Below are 17,931 nucleotides of genomic sequence, written 5' to 3'. Positions count from 1 at the left end.
ATGTGTATATATGAATTTAGATTTAAAGTTTAAACAAAAATATAAAGTAAATACATAATAGCACGCTCAGCGGGTAAATATGCTAAACATGCATGTTGGGGGTATCCATAATGCATATTCTGTAGCAGGTAAATTGAAAATATTAAAAGCAATATCATAATATATGGAGTTTTAAAAGAACAAGTATATTGATGCACAGCCTGTATGAAAATACTTTAAACAACTTGCAGGGACCAGGGTGCGAGCTATCTCATAACTGGTAGTGTATAGTTGGTATAGCTAAGCAGAGGGGTGTTAAAAGTATCTAGAAACAAAAATGCTGGAGTGAGGGAAGGTAAAGAGAAATGAGTGAAAAAGTCATACCTTAGAAAGTGTATGGTAACAACCTCACAGCCAAGCGTCCGGTATGTGTAGCGTCTTGGTATGCCGTAAGTGAGGCTGATTTAAATAGCATGGCTGCCACAATCAGCCGGCGTCAGAAATGAGGCACAGCTGTGCTGTGAGCAGCGTCAGCTGGGACGCATAATACTGACCCCCCGAGGCGAGCGTGCGCGGCGCCGCCCCAACCGCGCGTGCGCGAACGTCACGGCGTTTGGAGCAGCGTCACGCACACCCGCCCCACCGGCACGGAAGTGACACTCCGGCGAGAGCGCATGCTCGCCTGGAGTGTCAACATGGAGGCAGTGGGCGTGAGTTGGAAAAGCGCCCTAATACCTCACTAAGCGCCGCCCAAGAAATTCCTGTGGCGGCTTACCGTGCCGGGCAGCCGCTCTGGCCAGGCGCGCCCCAAGGGGGGCGGGGAATGTGTCACAATAAATAATACAGAGGAAAAAAGACAAAGATACATATCATTAAAGAAGAGTAACTAATGTCCAATCACAAAAGGTTACTTATAGTGTATTCCTCCAAGTACAAAGAGGCAGGGAAAGGGGGAAGGGGATGAGAGAAGGAAGGGAAACAGTAAATAGGGAAAAACAGTGAGGAATGGATGAGTGACCTACACCCAAATCAGTTACATATTATTGGGGCAAGGAAAAGGGGGGGGGAGAGGGGGGGGGGGAACTGCACAAGATTGGGAATTGTAAGTTGCTGTATGAAACAGTAAGCATAATACCTTATTATATAGTAAGACAACAATGAGCAACGACCAAGCAGTTTCAGTACATATGAAAGGTATGCATGTGCAAATATGTACAACAAACATAAACGCATAATGGCAGAAGATAAGTAACAGACATGACTACATCCTATACATTAACACTCTAAGGGATAGATGGAGGGGAAGAAAGAGAGAGGGAAACATGTATAAGTGTCTTATACATGTTTCCCTCTCTCTCTCTTCCCCTCCCCCTTCCCCTCCCCCTCCCCCCCCATTAATTCCCCCCCCCCCCTCCCCCATTATTCCGTTATATCTTGCACCTGCCATTCCCCTTATAGATTTTTTTACTCTTTGTTTGGTACCCCCTATGGGACCATGTATCCAGACACACAGCCAGCTTGATCGTTTCCCTTTGATATTTTACCTTCCCCTATTATTATTTTTTGTTCTCTCTGCCCTTATAGTAGCAATATGTTGTATTCATGTTTGCCATCTATCCCTTAGAGTGTTAATGTATAGGATGTAGTCATGTCTGTTACTTATCTTCAGCCATTATGCGTTTATGTTTGTTGTACATATTTGCACATGCATACCTTTCATATGTACTGAAACTGCTTGGTCGTTGCTCATTGTTGTCTTACTATATAATAAGGTATTATGCTTACTGTTTCATACAGCAACTTACAATTCCCAATCTTGTGCAGTTCCCCCCCCCCCTCTCCCCCCCCCCCCTTTTCCTTGCCCCAATAATATGTAACTGATTTGGGTGTAGGTCACTCATCCATTCCTCACTGTTTTTCCCTATTTACTGTTTCCCTTCCTTCTCTCATCCCCTTCCCCCTTTCCCTGCCTCTTTGTACTTGGAGGAATACACTATAAGTAACCTTTTGTGATTGGACATTAGTTACTCTTCTTTAATGATATGTATCTTTGTCTTTTTTCCTCTGTATTATTTATTGTGACACATTCCCCGCCCCCCTTGGGGCGCGCCTGGCCAGAGCGGCTGCCCGGCACGGTAAGCCGCCACAGGAATTTCTTGGGCGGCGCTTAGTGAGGTATTAGGGCGCTTTTCCAACTCACGCCCACTGCCTCCATGTTGACACTCCAGGCGAGCATGCGCTCTCGCCGGAGTGTCACTTCCGTGCCGGTGGGGCGGGTGTGCGTGACGCTGCTCCAAACGCCGTGACGTTCGCGCACGCGCGGTTGGGGCGGCGCCGCGCACGCTCGCCTCGGGGGGTCAGTATTATGCGTCCCAGCTGACGCTGCTCACAGCACAGCTGTGCCTCATTTCTGACGCCGGCTGATTGTGGCAGCCATGCTATTTAAATCAGCCTCACTTACGGCATACCAAGACGCTACACATACCGGACGCTTGGCTGTGAGGTTGTTACCATACACTTTCTAAGGTATGACTTTTTCACTCATTTCTCTTTACCTTCCCTCACTCCAGCATTTTTGTTTCTAGATACTTTTAACACCCCTCTGCTTAGCTATACCAACTATACACTACCAGTTATGAGATAGCTCGCACCCTGGTCCCTGCAAGTTGTTTAAAGTATTTTCATACAGGCTGTGCATCAATATACTTGTTCTTTTAAAACTCCATATATTATGATATTGCTTTTAATATTTTCAATTTACCTGCTACAGAATATGCATTATGGATACCCCCAACATGCATGTTTAGCATATTTACCCGCTGAGCGTGCTATTATGTATTTACTTTATATTTTTGTTTAAACTTTAAATCTAAATTCATATATACACATATTTGTATGTTGCCACTAGGGTACAAGATTAGCGGGATTTTCCCGTTGTTGCTCTCCTTGATGCGACCCATTTTTGATGCATTTTAAAATATAAAATATATATATACCATCCTTTTCATGCTCTCCATTATGAACCTTATCCCTACTCTACCATTATTTCATACATTCAGTCACTACTTTCTATCTATCTACCATGGACCCTATCTTAAGGTCCCTTCTACATTCTTTTATTTTTTAGGGACGCCTTCCTGTGACCTCAGCACGCCGCTCTGGTTTGTACGCGCCCGGGTCGGGCGGGACGGGAGTATTGCCAAAACTCCCTCCATGGTGACTGCAGCCCACCAACCTGCATCTCTCACCGTCTAAGTATTCTGGTTTACACCAGCTATAACACGTATATTTTCTGCCATACTCTGCCCTTCCTCCATGGCTCTCCTTGCTTTTAGGATACAAATTTTTATAAGCAAATAATTATATATTTTCAGGTAGGTGATGTATTCATCACCCCAACCCCCCTTTGCATACTATTTAGAGATTTATCCATTACCTTATTTTCTCTCTCTCTCTTACTTCTCTCTCAATCAGCCTAGATGAACCCCTCTCTCTCAGATTATGCCCCTGAAGAAGGATTGTACAGAAATTAAGTACCCCGAAACGCGTCGGGCTTGAGAAGAGCTTTTTCATCACTAATTGTTTTGTTTGTTTGCTTATCATGGCTATCATGTAGTCTTCACTATGTTAGTCTAAATATTTACTGCTTGTTTTTATCAAAATGTACCTGTGAATACGAATAAAATTTATACCTTTTTTTATAAATGCCCTCTATTCTCTACACACTTTATTAGTCTTTACTTTTGCAAGTGCCAGGAAAGTCCACCCAGGGGAACCCCTTTGTTTTGTTTATATCATTAAAGGAATGCTGTGACCTGTAGTTCCCCCTTGATATTAGGGGAGGGATACTGGGACTTGTAGTCCCCCATGATATCAGCAGAGGGATGTTGTACACAGGGATATATAGAATGATACAGCTTCTCTTCCTCTCTATACAGTAGACATCATATATTTATATACTATCTATATGTAGCCTACACAATATACAGACTTCTTACATAGTTGGTAAGGTTGAATAAAGACAACAGTCCATCCAGTTCAACCTTTGTAGGTGTGTGTAGACTTCTGGTCTATGATATCAGTGGAGGGATATTGTACACAGGGATATATGGAATGATACAGACTCTCCTCCTCTCTATTAGAGATGGGCCGAATGACCCCCTGTTTGATTTGCAGCAAAACTTTTGAACATCGCAAAAGTTCGGAACTGAGTAAGGAATCCCATTAAAGTCTGGAAAAATCTAAAGGGCCCATTTTGAAGACTTATATGCAAGTAATTGGGCATAAAATGGTTAGGGGGTATGGGTACTGCCCTGGGGGAAATGTATCAATGACAATTAGGGATGGGCCGAACACCTCCCTGTTCAGTTCGCATCCAGAACATGCAAACAGGCAAAAAATTTGTTCGAACACGCGAACACCGTTAAAGTCTATGGGACACTAATATGAAAAATCCAAAGTGCTAATTTTAAAGGTTAATATGCAAATTATTGTCAAAAAAGTGTTTGGGGACCCGGGTCCTGCCCCAGGGAACATGTATCAATGAAAAAAAAAAAAGTTTTAAAAACGGCAGTTTTTTCGGGAGCAGTGATTTTAATAATGCTTAAAGTGAAACAATAAAAGTGAAATATTCCTTTAAATTTCGTACCTGGGGGGGGGGGTGTCTATGGTACGCCTGTAAAGTGGCGCATGTTTCCTGTGTTTATAACAGTCCGAGAGCAAAATGACATTTCTAAAGGAAAAAAAAGTCATTTATCGCTAGTGCCGGCTATTAATGAATTGTCGGTCCCGACAATACACATAAAAGTCATTGAAAGTCATAAAAAAATAAAAATGCGTGGAGGTCCCCAAAAATTCCATTACCAGGACCTTCAGGTCTGGTATGGATATTAAGGGAAACTCCGTACCAAAATTTAAAAAAAAATGGCGTTGGGTTCCCCCCAAAAATCCATACCAGACCCTTCAGGTCTGGTATGGATTTTAAGGGGAACTCCGCGCCTTAATTAAAAAAAATGGCTTGGGGTACCCCAAAAAATCCACACCAGACCCTTATCTGAGCACGCAACCTGGCAGGCCGCAGGAAAAGAGGGGGGGACCAGAGAGCGCCCCCTCCTGAACCATACCAGGCCACATGCCCTCAACATGGGGAGGATGTCCCCATGTTGATGGGGACAAAGGCCTCATCCCCACAACCCTTGCCCGGTGGTTGTGGGGGTCTGCGAGCGGGGGGTTTATCGGAATCTGGAAGCCCCCTTTAACAAAGGGGACACCCAGATCCTGCCCCCCCATGTGAATAACTTGCATATTAACCTTTAAAATTAGCAGTTTAGATTTCTCTCATAGACTTTTAAAGGGTGTTCCGCGGCTTTTCAAATTTGCCAGGCGAACAGCCAATGTTCGACTCAGAACAGAAAGTCCATCCCTAATGACAATCAGTGAAAGCATAAAAATGAGAAATAACAATTAAAATGAAAAATCCTGGGGGGCGTGGCTTGGACATAGTCGAACGAGGAAGCAGATCTTCAGAGCTCCTCACAATCTGCAGCTTAATCAGCATACACCGGAGGGAATACCACACTTACACGGAGCCCATTGTGATGTCCCAATACTGGAGAGCCTCCTTGAGACAACGTGGCTCTGATAAGCAAGGCAAAGGCTCCATAAATTCATATTTTGCCGGCGGAGTGCAGCCGCATGGCAGGGCTTCCAATATGGCGTCCGAGAAAGGCCGTGGGACGGACGCTGCAGTGGCAACCAGAGCTTCTCAGCATCCTGCTGTGTCTCCCATATTGATGCCTCAGCTGGTAAGGGACATTGCCCGCCCCCTGAATCCCCTGGCTCCCCTGGCTCCTCAGCCTCCCAAGAACGGGGTTCTGATATTTCAGAGCTGGTGGGTGACCAGGACTTGAAGCAGCACATCTGGTCCCTCCCACAAGGGAGGACCGGGATCACTTTGCCTCCAGAGTAGAGAAGGCCTTCAGGCAAGATATTGAGCAGCTGAAGGCAGACACCACTCATCTAGGCACAAGGCTGGAAACTTTGGAGCAAACAGTGGAAGAATCCATCCCTGCCATTACCCAGCTCAGGGACAAGTGTGTTGCTCAAGATCACAAAATTGAGACTCTTATATCCCAGCTAGATGATTACGAAAATCGCAGTCACCATTCCAACATCCGCATAAGGGGGTTGCCCGAAGCAACAGCTGCCAAGCACATTGTCCCCACACTGCAAGGCATATTTAGAGAGCTCCTGAGCCTTTCCCCTACTGAAGCAGTTGAGATTGACAGGGCACACAGGGCACTCCGACCCCCTCACAGGAATCTCAGAATCCCTGCGACATAATCTGCAAACTGCACAAATATACAGTCAAGGAGCAAATCATGCAGCATATGCGCAAACGCCCCTTCTTTGACTTTGATGGCGCCCGCCTGTCCTTCTACCAGGATCTATCCCGCAGCACCCTAATGCAACGCAGAGCGCTACACCCTCTCCTGGAAGCCTTACGCACAGCTGGCATTACATATCGGTGGGGGTTCTCCTTTAGTCTTCACACAGGACGAGATGGAAAATCTGCTACACTACGCTCTAAGGAAGACCTCCCACACTTCCTGTCACAGCTGAACCTGAAACCGGTGGACTTCCCAGACTGGCGGCACTCCTTGGATGTCCAAACACCATCAGCATCTCAACCCTGGCAACAGGTCTGATCTAATTGGCACTCACGGGGTCGCAAACGCTCTTCCTCCACCACTGCACGGCAGGCACCCACTGACGGTAACTGAGGCACTCTCAGACTCCAATATTGACCTTCCTGTAGCCCATCTGGAGCCCCTGGCCCTGTCTGTTGCCTGAAAGTGACTCCATTGATAAATATGCACCTTTGGTGTAATACTCCCTTTGGCGACACAGGCTATACTACACACATCGCCCTCGGGCATTCTGACTGAGCGGCTGCTCGAGGGCTACGACATTCCTGTACCCCTTTCACCCAGGTCTCATATCATCCGTTATCCCTCCGTGAAGTTATAGCTCTTACTCCAGTGAGGAGCAGGAACTACTTGACTCTCTAGTTCCCCCCATAGAACGGCCCGTACTGGGTATTAGCCCGGTTTGGGGCATCTTGCCTCACTTAGGTGGTCCCCCTTGCTAGGCAGGCCTCCTAAGTCAGGCAAGCAGTTGATTGTTGACCCACAACAGGCTATAGATGCCTTAGTGGGCCCTTCTTATAGGTTGTTATGTTTATTCTATGTTTTGGTTACCTCATCTTTCCCCCCCACTTTTTTTGCTCAGAATTTGGAACCACTATCATTCTCAGTGACCCTTACACTCTCGCTGCCCCAAGTAATAGCCAAAACATGGTCCTGGAAATTGAACGAGAACTTACTAGACAATTTGGGGGTGGTTTCAGGGGTACTAGAGACTCTGTCCCATTACTTTGAAGAAAATGCTAATGGCGAGGTCAGTGATGGCATTTTATGGGAGGGACATAGGGCGGTAGTCTGAGGTGCCCTCATCGCATTAGGCTCCAAACTAAAGAAGGAGAGACAGGCGGACTTCCAAAGACTACTAAGGGCCCTGCAACGAGCAGAGTTAAACCATAAACGAATGTCTGATCCTGAGGTGTTTCGTCGCCTGACAGAAATGCGTACTTCTTTCAAAATTGTTGGACTGCAGAATCTACCGTAGGCTGCGCTATGTCGCTTATAAGTATTATGAGCACGGCAACAAATTTGGTAGATTACTGGCGAGGGCGCTTCGCAAGCAGCGTGTTTTAGCTCCTGCCCATAAGTTACACTCTCCTACCGGAGTACCGGTCCAGCACACTTCAAAAATTGCCTCCATGTTTCGCGAGTACTACGCAGCCCTGTACAATCTGGACTCCACCTCCTCTACGACGGACGTAGCTCTTAAGCGATCCCGTATTGAGAAATACCTATCTTCAGTAGGTCTTCCCAATCTATCCCCAGAACAGAAAGCAGGACTCGAACTCCCTATCAATACAGCCAAGTTGTTGGCCACTGTTAGGTCTCTCCCTACTGGAAAAAGCCCTGGGCCTGATGGCTTCACCAGGGTTTATTATCTAAAGTTATTTGATCAGCTTTAGGCCCCCTTATGCACATTTCTTAACTCTCTAGCTTCCAATGGGCATCTCTCACAGGGGGCCTCGCTGGCACACATCACACTCCTCCCGAAAGAAGGAAAAGTCCCCACCCTACTACAGAGTTGCCGCCCTATTTCCTTACTAAACATGGACCTCAAGATATTCTCTAAAATTCTTGCCAACTGCTTCAAACACCTCCTTCCTGAGATGACACATACTGACCAGACAGGTTTTGTCGTGGGACGGGAGGCTAGGGATAACTATCAGGTCTCTTCAACTCATCCACTGGGCCCGCACGTGCGATCATATGCCTCCCTACTTGATTCTATTTACAGACGCAGAGAAGGCATTTGATCGCGTAGACTGGGATTTCCTTAACGCAGTATTGATGCTATAGTGGATCTCAGCGCTATACGCATCCCCTACTGCTCAGGTAAAGGTGAACGGCAGTCTCTCCTCTGTGTTCCCTATCCGGAATGGCACGAGACAGGGATGCCCACTTTCACCCCTCCTGTTCGCTCTGGTCTTGGAACCACTGTTGCAAAAAGTCAGATCCAACCCAAGCATTAAAGGGGTGAAGGTGGGCTCTATGGAGCACAAGCTCTCTGCCTATGTGGACGATGTCCTTTTTCACGTAGTGTTAGTTTCATGTCTCGTTGCCAAACATGATGGGTGAATTGTCTGCTTATGGAGAAGTATCCAACTTCCGAATTAACTATGCTAAATCTGAGATTCTGCTGATCACAGTTCCCTCGGCCCTGGACTCCTCCCTGAAGGGATCTTTTCCCTTCACATGGGCGTCCCCCTCTATGAGATACTTGTCTGTTCAGCTTTCAGATCAACTAGACTCCCTATACACACAAAACTATGCCCCTCTACTCAGGAAAATTCGCCAAGATTTGCAGTCCTGGGACAGAGCCTCATTCACATGGGCCGGCCATACAAATATCCTTAAAATGACGATACTGCCCCGCATACTCTTTCTCCTGCAGATGGTACCTGTGCATTTACCCCGGCGCTTCTTCATAGAGCTCCGTAGCCTCTTCATTAAGTTTGTGTGGGGCATTAAGAGGCCACACCTTGCCATGGCGTTGCTACACAGATCTAAGCTAACGGGGGTCTAGGTATACCCAATGTATTCCAATATTACCAGGCGATTGCACTGCAGCGTGTCCTCAACTGGAGGTTCCACACAACCCTTAAGGTCTGGGTCCCCCTGGAAAAGACTATGGCGGGTCGCGATGTGTCCCCACTAACCGTACACTCCCTGAGGGTATGGGATAGAGTGAATGGCCATCTGGCACTGACACTGCAGACATCCCTGGCACCTGTGGGCGGTATCCATGGTTCCCCCCAGAGGAACCGGTATCCTTCCTCGGAACCTGGGCGAGGAATGGGGTTGTTAGCCTGGCACGATTTGTGTAGGGTCATTCACTGGTTCCACTTACCACCCTCAGGGAACGATATGGTGGCTTCCCCTTTGATTTCTGGAGATACCGTCAACTAGCAGATTTCGTAGTCATGTGCAACAGAAACTCACAGATTAGGACTAAGCTTACTGAATTTGAACACCTATGGGCAGCTGGTGACCCTCTACTCCATATGATTTCAGTCCTCTACAAGACGCTGGAGACAGCAACACTCAGCCCCAAGCCCCTTTTCATAAAAGAATGGGAGCGGGACCTTCAGTGTGAATTCACGGATGAGTAGCTGCATCACCTGTATCGTCTGACCCATTCGAGTTCTGTAGATTCCAGGACCCAAGAGAATAACTCCAAGCTCTTATTGAGGTGGTACAGGGTGCCCTAATCTCTGGCTAGAATCTTTCCCTCTGCCTCCGACCGGTGCTGGAGGGAATGTGGAATGCAGGGAACACTTCTCCATTTATGGTGGGAGTGCCCATAGCTAACAACGTTTTGGTCTATGGTTGACAGGCATGGGTATAGACCTCCCAGCCTCGCCAAAACACTTTTTGCTCCACGTGCCCCCATGCCTATATCTCGCTACAAACGTAGTGCTCTCCCCCACCTCCTCAATGCAGCTAAACGCCTGATATCACTACATTGGGAAAGCCTGCCCAATCCAACGAGCTTGGCTGGGTTGTGAAGGTGAGGGAGATCATGGAGGCAGGGGACTGGCTCACTACTTGTAAAGCACCCAAGAACAATTTGAACCTACATAGTCAGCCAGGAAAAACCATGTACATGACACGACCACAGTTTCATCTAGCCTATACATTGCTTTACTGGTCTTAGCAGATCCCTCCTTAAAGAGACTTGTCCAAGCGAACAAACTCCCAACGACTAGAAGCTCTACATAGGATGTGCCCAATCAGCCTATTAACCTGGTGAGAAATTTTTTTTTTGTCTTTTCTTTTAGTACCTTTGGTACACTCTTGGTTTTTTTTCTTATTCATACCTCCTGAGCGGTTACCCAATTTCTGACCATTCATGGTACCTCAAGTTCTCTTATGTTACTAATGCACTTTGAGTCATATATACACTACCTTTTGATTTTATTATTGGGATCGCCCTACTCTCTCCCCATGCGAGAGTGAGATTTGTGCACATGGAACGAATGTCCGGGACAAGGGGGGTACCTTTGTAAACACAACACATTGATATGTCTCCCTGCTATTACTGTTGTTTTCATTGGGGCCATGACAGATGTATCCCTCATCCCCCTCTTTTATCCTTTTCCCTCTCTCCCCCCTCTTCTTTCTTTATGTGCACTCCCTTTTTGTAATGACAAAATGTTACTAAAATAAAGATTATATAAAAAAGTGAAAAATCCTTTAACTATAGTGCCTGGGGGTCCCCTTTGTAAAGTGGCACATCTGTACTGTGTATAGAACCTGCTGCAACAATAATCACATTTATAGAGCCACAAAAAATGACATTTGCCATTCAAGCTTTCTTTATTTATAAACAGTGGCTTGGGGAGCCAGTCTGTATGATGAGGCCACAATTTAGTGCACTCGGAACAAGATTAGAGATTTTTTGGATAAATTCTGGTGTCTCTTTTACAGACTTTGGATAGAAGTAACAGGTGTGGAAAATTGGTCTTTGGGCGTCAGAGGTACCTTCACACCATAACCCTATAGAGGTATTCTTGATGAGAGCAAGAAATGGCCTTGCTGTCAAAAATTGCAATGATATGCACCTGCCAAACAGGTGCGGAAAAATTGCTCCTTGGGTGTTAATTGTGCCCATGAAACCTACACAAAAAAAAATGTCTTCCAGATTAAATCAACACCCACAAAGCTAGGCAGCCTAGAGATTCAAGATCCAGAAAGCACTTAATAAGCGACATCGGCATCAGGGGCTTGATAGCTGCTGTTAATCCACGTCAGGCGGTCCACGGAATCTGTTGACAAACAAGCTCCCTTATCTGTCACAAAACCTCCAGCAGCACTGACTGTCCGTTTGAAAAGTATGCTGGATGTAGGGCAGCCCAGCAGCACTATTGCATACTGGGCAACAGTGGCGTCACTAGGGGGTGGCTTTTGGGGCTATAGCCCCGAATCTGGGGCCCATAGCCCCGAGTCTCTGCAGAGGTCCCCAAGGGGAGGGTAGGCTCTCTGGGGACCCTGATGTAAGTGGGAGGCTCTCTGGTGACCCTGATGCAGGGTGGAGGCTCTCTGGGGACCCTGATGCAAGGGGGAGGCTCTCTGAGGACCCTGATGCAAGGGGGAGGCTCCCTGGGGACCCTAATGTAAGTGGGGGGCTCTGTGGGGACCCTGATGCAAGGGAGAGGCTCTCTGGGGACCCTGATGCAAGGGAGAGGCTCTCTGGGGACTCTGATGTAAGGAGGGGCTCTCTGGGGACCCTGACATAAGGGTGGGCTCTCTGGGGATATATACACACTCACACACATGTATACCACTGTATATACATGTGTATGCCCACCCAAGCATATGACTTTCTTTACTACGCTGCTATGGGCTCTAGCCCCAGATCTTTTGTAGACCTAGAAACGCCCCTGCTGGGCAAGTTCGGGCCAGTGGTCTATTCTCATGACCCAGTAATCCAGTGGATCGTTAACTGAAAAGCTCTTCATATCTGTTTTTGTCCCTAGATAATCTCCCTCAATATAATGAGGACGCTGCTGATAGGATGTGGAGGCTGACAGCCCTGGGTGCATAGGACTAAAAAAAAATTTGAAATGCATCACTAAGGCGCCCCCTTCTCCACCACTCCTCTCTTGACCAACAGAAACTTCAAAACTACATTTTCCACCAGACTGTAACCTACCAGGCCCGGAAAAGGCGTTACATAAACTCCTCATTAAGGTGTCCTCAAGAGATTTCATCTTCTGCTCTTTCTGTGGGGACAGGATGAGTTCTGAGACTTTCCCCTTGTAACGGTTGTCAAGGAGGGCTGCCAACCAATAGTGATCCTTTCGCAGGCTTTAAAGAATGGAGTAGCCCATACACCGCATGTTTGTGGAGGCATCAGAAGCAGACTCCTCGGGGTCACTGAGGATTATAGTATCTGGAACTGCCTCTTCCCAGCCACGTACTACTCCCAAGGGTTCTGGGGATGGAAAACCATCTGTTAAGAGTTGATGTATTTCTTGCTCTGATTCAATGCCTCCAAAGCTGCCAGAATCCTCCTCCTCCCTCTCCTCTTGTGTGCTCTGTGGCATGGGAAGAATAGTGTCTGCATAAAGCGGGCCTTGAGAGGAAAGGAAGTCCTCCTTTTCCTCCTACTGCTCTGCCTCGAGTGCCCTGTCCACAATGCCACACAGAGTTTGCTCCAGCAGGAACACAACAGGGATTGTGTCACTGATGCATGCATTGGCACAGCTCACCATCCTTGTGGCCTCCTCAAATGATGACAGTACAGTGCATGCATCCTTTATGAGTAGCCATTAGCTGCATGTGCAGCCACTGCAGCATTGCCAAAGTCAAGTTCCACCTGGTGGGCATGTCACAAATCAGGCAGTTTATGGGCAGGTGGAATTCCTGCTGAATTCCAGCCAACTGAGCACTGGCTGTGTATGTCCGCCTGAAATTACTACAAACTCTTGTGGTCTGCTTTAGCAGATCGTCCAACCCTGGGGACCTATTTAAAAAACACTGCACCACCAAATTGAGGACATGTGCCAAGCATGGCACATGTCTCAACCTTCCCTATCTAAGGGCGGACAGAAGGTTTGTGCCATTATCACACACCACCATTCCTGGCTCCAGCTGGTGTGGTATGAACCACCTCTGGGTCTGCCCCTGCAGAGCTGCAAGAATCTCTGCTCCAATGTGGCTCCTATCCCCAAAACAGAGCTGAAGCACTGCATGGCACCTTTCAGCCTGACTCATTGACTAGCCCCTTAAATGCTTAATAAGCAGAGAAGGGCATGGAGGAGGAGCAGCTGTGCTGTGGGAAGTGGGCCGGGAGATAACAGCTCCACAATTTGATGGCAGAAGAAGAAGAAAAACCCACCAAGTCGGACTTTGGAGGCAGATTGGAACAACAATATAATTTTAAAAATTAGATGTTTATTAAACAACAATCTGATGGCATAAGGTGGCTACTCACTACTCCTCCATGATGGCTGCCTTGTTGGGTTTGTACCTCACCCTCACTTTCCTCCTCTGCTCTATCTGACACCCAAATTGCGTCAGTGATCTCATCATCATCATCCCCGCCATATTCATTATCACTGAAGCCAACTTGGCAATACACTGCGGCTGGGGGAACATGACTGCTAAATTGTTGTTTACCAGCGTTCGCCCCTCTCTGTGAGCTCATGTTCCTACCTTGCTCAACCTCAGAAAAAACATCAAAATCAAGTAATGGCTGTGCATCATCAAGGAGAAAGTGGCTGATGCTGTGTTCAAATAAGTCAGCTGATGCCTCCTCCATGCCTGATGCTGGGTCAGGAGTAGCTGAAGACAAGGATGCAGAATAAGGCACTCTGGCAGCTGCAGTGGACTGCGCACTAGTCTCTGCTTGGGAGGAGGATGATGAAGATGGTTTAGTAAGCCAGTCCACCACCTCCTTTGCATGCTGTGGCTGGATGGCATGGGCAACATCACTAAGCAGAGGAAATGATGCCTGAGGGCGGACCACATCCACCTTTGCCTGTGCACACATATGCTACTGGCCCTCTCATAGTGCCATGGGAACGTCTGGCTCTCCTTGCTGGCCTCTCAGACATGATAAGGGGTGATTATTAACAAAACGTAATAAAGATGTGGAAATGTGTACGTGGATGCACTTTAAATCAATGGAAAGTGGTGTTTGGTGCACTTTAACTTGAGTATTTACTACATGAACACACTCCACTGACACACTACAATATATTACAGCAAAACTGCACTAACACACTGAAGTATACTGCACTGAAATATACTGCATTGAACGTGCAGTAAGACACTGATATATACTGCGCTAAACGTGCAGTAACGCACTGTAATATACTGTGTTAAACATGCAGTAATGCACTGAAATATACTGCAAATATCTGAAATCTACTATGTTAAACATGCAGTAACGCCCTAAAATATACTGCGTTATACATGCAGTAAAGCACTGAAATATACTGTGTTAAACGTGCACTAATGCACCAAAATATACTGCTTTAAATGTGCAGTAACGCACTAAAATATACTGCGGTAAACTTGCATTAACACACTGAAATATACTGCAGGAATCCTGCCCTGACAAATTAAACTGACACTAAAGTAAAAATGAATGGTCACTACAATCACACTGACTGAACACTAGGTTCACATTAAACTGAGATTCTACGCTGACAACAGAATCACAATAGCACACTAACTCGCTAGTAGCACTGAACAGGACCCTGTTCTATCTCTCCCCATGTCAATATCACATTGCAAATGCGGAGAATATTTTTATAGTGTGAGACTAAGAGCAATAAGCCATGATTGGATAGCGTCATCGCTACTTTCTCCAGTTATGGCTCCGACAGTGCTCTGTGCCCTGATTGGGCAAAGCTTTCATTGCTTTAGCCAATCAGGGCTTTCAATACAGGGTGCGGCGGTGCAGTGAATTGTGGTCGTTCGACAGGCCGAACAAACGGTCAAACGCCCTGATAATTCCGGTGTCTGTAGAACGAGAGAACAGACAATGTTCGGCCCAAACTCATGATCGAGCCGAACCGTTTTGCACAACTCTACTCTCTATAAAGTAGATATCATCCATTTATACACTATCTATATGGAGACTACACAATATACAGACTTCTGCTCTATGATATCAGTGGGGGGGGGGGGGGGGGGGAATGTTATACACAGGGATATATAGAATGATACAGACTCTCCTCCTCTGTATCATTCTATATATCCCTGTATAAATGGATGATGTATACTGTATACATCATCCATTTATACATTATCTATATGGAACCTACACAGTATATAGACTTCTAGTCTATGATATCAGTGGGGGGATGTTATACACAGGGATATATAGAATGATACAGACTCTCCTCTCTATATACAGTATACATCATCAATTTATGCATTATCTGTATGGAGACTACACAATATACAGACTTCGGGTCTATGTGGAATTAGAGTGCTGTGAGCAATGAGCAGAGTTCCCATTTCCTGCCGGCTCTCAGAATATGGAACTTCACTTTATTTAGAGCAGTCAGAAGAATGACTGGTGGGGTCTCACCTTGTTAGATCTGCCCATACATCCTCCAATCAGATTGTTTGTACTTCCCGACAATGAAGAGACCTAAAAATAGTTCTAGAAAGGTGATGAGTCCAATCACAGAAGATTCTGGAAGATAAAACCTGGAAACACGGCACTGGGAGTGTCCAAATTCTTCTTACTGTATTAAGATCAAATGTGTGTGAATAAAAAGTTAATCTGAACTTACAATGATTTCCTAATGCAGGAAGAGGAGGCGGGGGAGGGGGATTTCTTCTACTTCCTCTATTGGAGTCTGCTCTGCCTTCTGTCACTTCTTACACAACTCATTGACCGTTGCTTCCAACTTCCCTTTTCTATACAGAGAGCAGAACAAGCCTAAACCTTCCTCAGGCTGGATGTATGGGGGTATAAATGTGGATTTCTATGGCCAGAGGTTTTTTGAGGGGGGAAATGTTGATATTCAGAAGAATCAACAGAAAATGACCAAAAATTAATTTCTTTTAGAATTCCAATAAAACCTCATTACTATATATAAGAATAAAAAGACGCTCCATCAGAAACATTCCTCTGACTTTTTGATGTGATAATCCATTGTTTCCCTGTATACATCCACCATACATAGACTGGTGGGATTCCCAATCTGAGGAGACCTAAACCCCTGGTTATCTACTACAGATTCCACCAACAGATTGTACAGACAGACCATGGACAGACTTTCACCTTTCACAGAAGAGGAGTTCTCCTTCTTTACACTGAGATGGAGGAAGTACAATTCTATAAATCCGGATCAATAAGTTCTGATCATACCGATTGATACAATAGTCCTGTATACAGCATTATTGGTGTCTTCCTATGTACAGTATGTGTAGCGGACCGCTGACTTGGTCCACCTATCTGATCCCAGGTTCTGATCCCTTAATGGAGCAAGCAACCATGCACGGGGTATTTTCAGGCAGATACATAAAACTTCACTCAGTCCTCAGCAAGGCAGCCATCAGAAATGTTGGGGCCCCCTTACACAGCTTTAAGCCTCCAGGCCTTATCACCAACATCCCCCAGGGCTGTCCCACTGAATCCGACCACTGCCTATCCCACCAAGTCCTTCAGAGCACCCACTTTTAACACTCTTACAACTTAATGTATGAAAATTAAAAGTGTATTCCAAGTCATCAGTGCTTGCATTTCTATACATTCAGCAAAGAGTTGGCCCAATCTAGCAAAGAGACATCCACATATATGCAACAAAGAGACAGCTTAATCCAGTGGAGAGACATTCCCAATCCAGCAAAGAGATAACAGAATCCAGAAAGAGACAGCAGAATCCAGTAGAGAGACATCCCCATATATTCAGCAGAGACAGCCCAATCCAGCAAAGAGACTGCCTAGTCCAACAAAGAGACAGACCAATCCAGCAAAGAGACAGCCCAATCCATTAAGTAGACTGCTCAGTCCAGCAAAGAGACTGCCCAATCCAGTAAAGAGACTGTCCAGTCCAACAGACAGCCCAGTCCAGAAGAGACATCACCATATAGCAATTGTTTAAAGATGGCACATTCAACACACACAGCCAGGTCCTGCTAGTAGGCACCTCCACAACTTTCAGATGGAAAACCCCCTCCCAGCACACACAGCCATCCCAGTCATGGGGAATCCCCCAGACGGATTGAAACACAGTTAAGTCTCCACTTCTAACAGAACTAAAAAATGAAATTTGGTTCACTTCTAGAACCTGACCTAGGAGGGCGCTACATATGGATGACTTCAGAATGATGAGGGAATAAAGTCTACACTTGTAGTCACCAGGGGTGTGTTTAGGGTTTGGTATTACTTAAATTTCATAGTAAATTCTTCAGGTTTGAAGTTTGTAGTCTCTGAAAATGTATATACAAATATACTTATGAAAGGGGGGCTCAGAGAGGCCAATTAATGTAACCCGGACAGACTGGCTAATCCCTTTTTTTTCAATGCCATGACCTTAGACCCCTGCAAATGTGTTTCTTGTGATAATATGATATGAGGTTTATAACTTTTTATGAAATCAAATATGAGAGATCTCTTAATCTGTGAATTCATACCACGTACATTCCATGACAATAATGTTATCTTACCCTCCATTTATATGTAGAGGAGATGGATGTAGTATATCTAGGGGGAACTTCTTGTGAGCCAGATCCTGATTGACAATACCTCCTGTGGGGAACAGAGCAAAACACAGCAGAAGCA

The 17,931-nt window shown here is 46.0% G+C and overlaps 1 protein-coding gene across 1 annotated transcript in view; it reads right to left on the bottom strand.

The window, feature by feature from the left end:
* Positions 1-16,003, bottom strand: part of LOC141121827 (uncharacterized) — a 219,555-nt gene extending 203,552 nt beyond the window's left edge. The window contains 1 exon segment of the mRNA XM_073611542.1: positions 15,727-16,003. The gene's annotated coding sequence lies outside the window, so the exon portion shown is untranslated.
* Positions 16,004-17,931: the final 1,928 nt, after the last annotated feature.

The sequence above is a fragment of the Aquarana catesbeiana genome, unplaced genomic scaffold (assembly GCF_042186555.1).
Source record: "Aquarana catesbeiana isolate 2022-GZ unplaced genomic scaffold, ASM4218655v1 unanchor233, whole genome shotgun sequence".
NCBI classification, from domain to species: domain Eukaryota; kingdom Metazoa; phylum Chordata; class Amphibia; order Anura; family Ranidae; genus Aquarana; species Aquarana catesbeiana.
This window is presented reverse-complemented; position numbering and strand designations above follow the sequence as displayed.